A 6,000-nucleotide genomic window follows, 5' to 3' on the forward strand; every position below is an offset into this window, starting at 1 on the left:
TGACACTCAGTGTAAGTAAAGCTGTTCCACACCATGTGACAGCTGTCCTCATCCAGGCTGGTGTCCACAGAGCCATGCCCTTCCCCTCTGGCAGGTTGGAGATGTAAGTCGGAACCAGCAAGTCCACATTCCTCCAGCAGCACCTTGTCCCCTCCAGCCTCAGCTCATTAGCTGTTCACTAACTGAGCCCTCACTGCAGGCCAGGTTTTACCTTCATGATCTCATTCAATCCTCCAGCTGTCCCAGAAGGTCAGTAAGGTAACTAACCCCATGTACACTAAGGCTTAGAGAGATTATACAACTTGTCCCGAGACTTCAAGGGGGGAGGTAGCCAAGGCATAACACATGGCAGAAGAAGGGGTTGGACCGAGGCAGTCTGGCCCCTGAGGGTCACCTAACCAAAGCAGAAGCCTAGGAGCAAGACTCTAATCCCTGCAACAGGCCAGTTGTGGTGCCAGGAACGAAGGTAACACGGAGGCTAAGAAGATGAGGTTGATATAATGACACAGAAATATGTGGATAAAGAGGAAATTTCTACCGATAAGTGTTCATTAATTCCATCATCTGCCTAAGGAGCTCCACAGAATGCAGTGGTAAAGCGCAGGAGCTCTGGTACCTGACGGGCTGAGTTCAGATCCCAGCTCTGCTATGAGTCGCTGGGGGGCCTTGGGCAAGCTACTTTACCTCTCTGAGCCTCAGGGATGTTGGAAATAATACATGATTAATATAAAGACAGGGATTTGTATGGTGTGTAGGATAGAATGAATGCAAACATATGTTAGCTATTGTTGCTATTTCTACTCCTGACAGGTGCAGTAGTTATACAGATGAATGGGACTACTCTTTCTTAAAGAGGCTGGTGGAAGAGGTAGACAGGGACAGACACAAAGTAATGGGTGCTGGGAAAGGGATCAGTTCAAACAGCTATGGGAACACTTACAGTGCCTGTAGAATTAAGGTAGGTGTCCTGGAGAGGTGATCAGCTCTGGCACTTGAGGATAAATAAGAACCTATCAGGGAGACAAGGAGAAGAGAGAGAAAAGTTATTCTAGCAATGCAAAGTGCTCTGGTGCTTAGGGGCATCAACAAAGGGGCAGTGTGTATTTTGCAGCCAAGAAGAGCAGGGACTGACTCTAGTGTTTGGTGTGAGGTAGGGATAGTTGTGGCAGGTGAAGCTCTGTGCCGGAACAGGGCCTTTGAGCCTCTGCAGGGCCCTGATGCTCCCACAGAATTTTACATCTTGTCTTATAAATGTGTGTGGGCATGGAAATGGGCATGGTGGTATAGGGTTTTAAGTTAAGACATCAATTACATAGAAGACACAGTCAATGAAGTGGATCTTGATAACCCAGTAAGCTGGGAAATAAGTGAGGAGGGTGGGGATTGGTGTGTGACCCTCCCCAGTGAGGTGTGGAGGGGTGGGACATAGTTGGACATGAGAATGAATTTTGTTGATTGAGGACCTTGGGATTTCTTACAGGGGAAATAGGGGAGTCTTTTGTTGATGCTGAAGGACAAGAGGACAGTTACTTGGAAGTGAGAGCTGAGCACTGAAAGTTGTTCTTGATAGGGAGTTTATCATAAAACTCATGGCACATTTCTGGGCCTGTCTATGGATGGTGAACACCCTGCTTGTCTTGGAGATGTGTTGGCCTGAGATCTGGCATGTGTGTGCATACATGAGAGTGAGGACACATGGGGGAGCTAAGGAAGGCCCTTCATATTCTACGTCCATGATTTTGACCTGGGAGAGGTGGCCCAGCCATCCATAGGAAAGAAATCTTAAGAAAACAGAATCCTTCCCTAAGAACATGGCAGAGACATGGAAAGAGACCATCGGAAATGCTTGCTGCCCCAGCTTAACTGAAACCCTTTGTTATCCCAAAACTTGGAAGCAAAGATCTAGAGTCTTGCCTGCCACAGTGGAATATTCTAGAAGAGTGATCCTTAACCTTCAGCCCTCATCAAAATCTCCTGGGAATCTAATTAAACTGTAGATTCTGATTCAGCAGCCTGGCGGCGGGGGGGCACCTCAACAAGTCTCCCCATCTTCTCGACCTGATGACCAAGAACCACAGCTTGAATGGCAAGGATTTAGAACGGGGTTCACTTGCCAGCCCTGGCTGCACATTAGTCACCTGGGAAGACTTTACAAATAATAAAGGATATAGGAACCTTACCCTTGGACTAATAAAATCAGAGCTTTTAGGGGCAAGGCCCGAGAAACCATAGTTTTAAAGCTCCCTAGATGATTCCGATGCACGCTGAAGTCGGGGAAAGAAGACAGCTCCAGAATGGGTTCATTCAGGCTGGGGTGGGAGGTTCACAATCCCTTCCCAGCGGATCATCTAGAAATAGAATGCCAGTCACACAAAGCCCTAGCCCCTGACCCTGTGAACACCATTCCTAGTAACCCCAGAAGAGCAACCCAGGGGTATCCAAATCAGGAAGGAAACGGGCAGGAAGGGCAGCCCCCTGCCCCTCAACTCTGTTCTCACCAGTCCCTTGGAAAGTGGCTTTGTCCAGTGTTTGAGGCATGAGGCTAAATATAGCCTGGGTTGGGGGCTGAATTAAGGCTATTGAGGGACAGGCTTCTTGGTTGCCCTCCCCCAGTGCAGGCCGCAGAGACAGGCTGGGAAAGAAGGGAGCAGGGATGGGAATCTGTGTATGAGCCCTCCCTGAGGGTGGGGAAGGCAGGAGATTGTTGGCTTGGCAAGTTGGAAAGAAAGGGAAATCTAGTTAGCTTATTAGCTTATCTTCAAATCTGGTGGTGAAATATAGGGAAAAATGGAGAGACTTCCCTCACCCTGTGATATGAACTAAATTGTGTTCCCCCTAAATTCATTTTCTGATGCCCTAATTTCCGTTTTTTTAAAAAAGATTTACTTATGCATCCAGAACTGGGGTACAGGCAAGAGGTGCAGGGACAGTGGGAGGAATCACCAGAGACAGAATGGGGAGCACAATGGGCAGATTGACAAAGTACACTGTGAGGGGAGCAGTGGGAAGACAGGAGAGGTCTGCTGTGCCATGTGGGTCATCTCTGAGCCAGGGATTGAACGTGCACTGAAGAGACTGCAGCCAGCTTGCAGTGCTGTGCTTCAACCCGTTGTGCCACCAGGGAGGGCCCAGAAGTCCTAATTTCTAAGGTGGCTCTATTTGTATACACATGCATGACACTAGAGAGCTCCAGGTCACCCTCTTCCTGCCCACCCCCACCTCCCCTCCCCCCATCCTCCAATGCACACACACACACCAAGGAAAGGCTGTCAACAAGTCAGGAAGAGAGCTGTCACCAGAAACTGAAATGACCAGAACCTTGATTTTGAACTTCCACCCGCCACACTGTAGAAAAATACATTGTCTAAATCATCCAGTCTGTGATGTCTTTTAATGGTACCCCAATCTGACGAAACCTACCTACCTTCCTACCTCCTTTCCATGCTTTCATCCACTGCTCCTAGACTCAACTGCCCTTCCAGAAACATCATCAAAGGTGCATCCTTTACTTCCCTGAAGGCTGCACACGCACTCAGGTCTCCCACTCAGCACACGAGGAAGTTCTCCTCACAGCCTAGCTACCGTCTTCACAGATGCAACTGGATTCGTGGGGAGGAAGAATGGCGCTCAAGCTCCACCAACCACAAAGACACATTTCTTGGCCAGAGTGCCGTCCAGAGGCTTGGGAGAAGCACGGAGGTGGGGGCAAGGGGGCACAGCAGAGAATGGCCAGACCCACCCGGGGGCTCTCAGACAAAGCCACCAGGCGGAGAGGCACCCCATGGCACTCGGCACACCGCAGCACTCAGCTCCTGAGATACCGAACCCCACCCTGAGGCATGCGGGCTCTGTGGCTCGTCCCCACCGGCTGGAGTGTTTAAGTGGTGAGTTTGCACAGCAATGAGGCCAGATGCACATTAAGGATTAACTTCCTGGCTGCAGCCAGCCTGGCTCAGCCTTCCTGTTAGAGGATTCTGTGGGCAGAGACAGTGCTGTAAAACCGCAGCCCACTCCCAGGCCCCCTCACCCACCCACCAAAACCCCTCTGGCACCCAGGCAGGAGCTGTCCCCGGCCTCCTGCAAAGGCCCTTCCAGATGTCTCCCAGCTGCTGGCCAGATCCTTTAGGGGTCTCAGGTTGGGAGAGATGTTTCTGCTGCCTCAGCTCCTAGCATCAGTGCGCAACACAGTCAAAAGGTCTAATACGTCTGGTTACTTTCTGGCGGGCACACCTCCCCTCTGCAGCTTCCAGTCTGGGTTTGGGGGTGTGGGGTGATAGTTTGAGATCCAAAGCCTTCCCCCCACCTCTCAAAGAAGTCGCTCCCTAGCTCAGTAGGCCCCAGGCTGACTGGAAGCCAGACCTACACTAGGACTTCTCCTATGGTGAGGGGTATGCACATTTCAGAGAAGGGTGAAACAGGAAAGGGTGCAGCCCGGGCATGGGGCGAGGGGTGGCTCCGCTGTGGGGCTGCGACTTGCAAGGAGAGGCACAACCTGCTGATTTCTCTGCCTGCTGACTTAAGTCACCAGGAGGGCCCTCCAGCCCCCACCCCCAAGAGCTGGCACGCCCCCTCCTAGGAGGTAGAACCCTCTACCTGTAGCCTTTCCAGCTGTGTCCACACAGGGATGCTCATCCCCGTGCTCCGTAACTGACAGGGGCTGCAGGCCACAGGGGCCGAGACTGGCCCGCACCAGCCCAGCCAGTCTCCACGCAGCGGTGGACCCAACTGGGCCCTGGGTGTTGCCTCCACCACCTCTGCTCCTCGCTGCCCCAAGTATGCAAGAAAAGCAGCCCCAGGTGGGGCGGGGGGTGGGTAGCCTGTGTGTGGCAGGGAGGGGGAGCCATTAGGGAGCTGAGTCGCTGCAGTACTAGAGGATTCTAATCGATGGCTCATGTTATATTTATCAGCCACAGTACTTAGGCGCTGCCCGGAGCAGGACTAATGGCCTCCCCATTGGAGACGCCATTACAGGAAGCGGAGGGGGAGGGGCCGGGGCGCTGAGAGATGGGAACCTGGCAAGGCCTACTTCTGGCGGCCGCCCCCGGCCTCCACTACCTGGCAGCCTCTCACCGCATGCCCACCGCCGGCTCACAGCCGAGTCGGCAGGTGTGTGCTGGACTCTGCTCTTCCGCACTTTCTGGGAGGAATCATCCACAATTCTCGACCAGAAGGTCACCCATTCATGCCACTGCCTTTCCTCGGGCCAGTTTCTATTCGCTATTCGCCCTCCTAGCTGAAGCCACGCCCTCTCACCTGGCTCTCTGAGTGACTGCTACATGGGCCAACCGAGAGGCTCAGTTTTCGCTGGGGCGGAGTCTGCAGTGGTTGCCATGGTGATCTTTGGGCGGTGGGTGGAGAGGGGGGTCTGGATACTTCCTGTAACAGCCTTAATTGCTCATTTATTTAGGGCAATTAGTCCCTGGTGACCCTCCCTTCCTTGACCCCAGCAATGACTATTCTCGGCTCTCACAACATCCCACCCAGATGGGGTGGGGCCTGGTCCAGCATGAATTGGGTAGGGGCGGGGCAGGAGGCAGGGTGCTCCCCATGTTTGAGAAGCTTCCAAAGTCAGAGAATCCATATTTAGAGGCTAGTCTGGTCAGATCATGACGTGCCTTGTCACTGGGCCCTGCTCCCAGCGTGCTCTTGGCCCTCACTGGCCCCCAGGTGGCCCCACCCCTCCATGCTCCCAAAGTTGGTGGCCTGTAGCAGTTGGTGGCCATCAAGAGCACCCCTGTCTTCCTCACCAACCCCAGTCATGGGTGATTCCTGCAGAACTGTGACCTCTTTGTCCCCACAGGAAGCTGCTCCCGTAGGTGAGGCTCTCGGGGGCTCTCGCCATCCTGTCTCACCTTGTCTCATCAGGTGACCACGAGGGGAACCTCTGTTCCGCACGCCTGCACCCTGCTATCTGAAACTACCAGAACTGTGACTCAGAAGTGTCTTGTTGTGGGCCCTCCATGGTGGCACAGCGGGTTAAACCGCAGCACTGAGAAGCTA

At 53.1% G+C, this 6,000-nt stretch overlaps 1 protein-coding gene across 1 annotated transcript in view; it reads right to left on the minus strand.

Moving 5' to 3' along the window:
- PHB (prohibitin) overlaps positions 1-4,701 on the minus strand; it is a 37,591-nt gene extending 32,890 nt beyond the window's left edge. Inside the window, exons 1-2 of the mRNA XM_012726572.1 lie at positions 4,594-4,701; positions 941-1,010 (exon numbers count right to left, since the gene is read on the minus strand). The gene's annotated coding sequence lies outside the window, so the exon portion shown is untranslated. The remainder of the gene's footprint in view (positions 1-940; positions 1,011-4,593) is intronic.
- Positions 4,702-6,000: the final 1,299 nt, after the last annotated feature.

The sequence above is a fragment of the Condylura cristata genome, unplaced genomic scaffold (genome assembly GCF_000260355.1).
Source record: "Condylura cristata isolate star-nosed mole 26May11 unplaced genomic scaffold, ConCri1.0 scaffold00017, whole genome shotgun sequence".
In the NCBI taxonomy this organism is placed as follows: domain Eukaryota; kingdom Metazoa; phylum Chordata; class Mammalia; order Eulipotyphla; family Talpidae; genus Condylura; species Condylura cristata.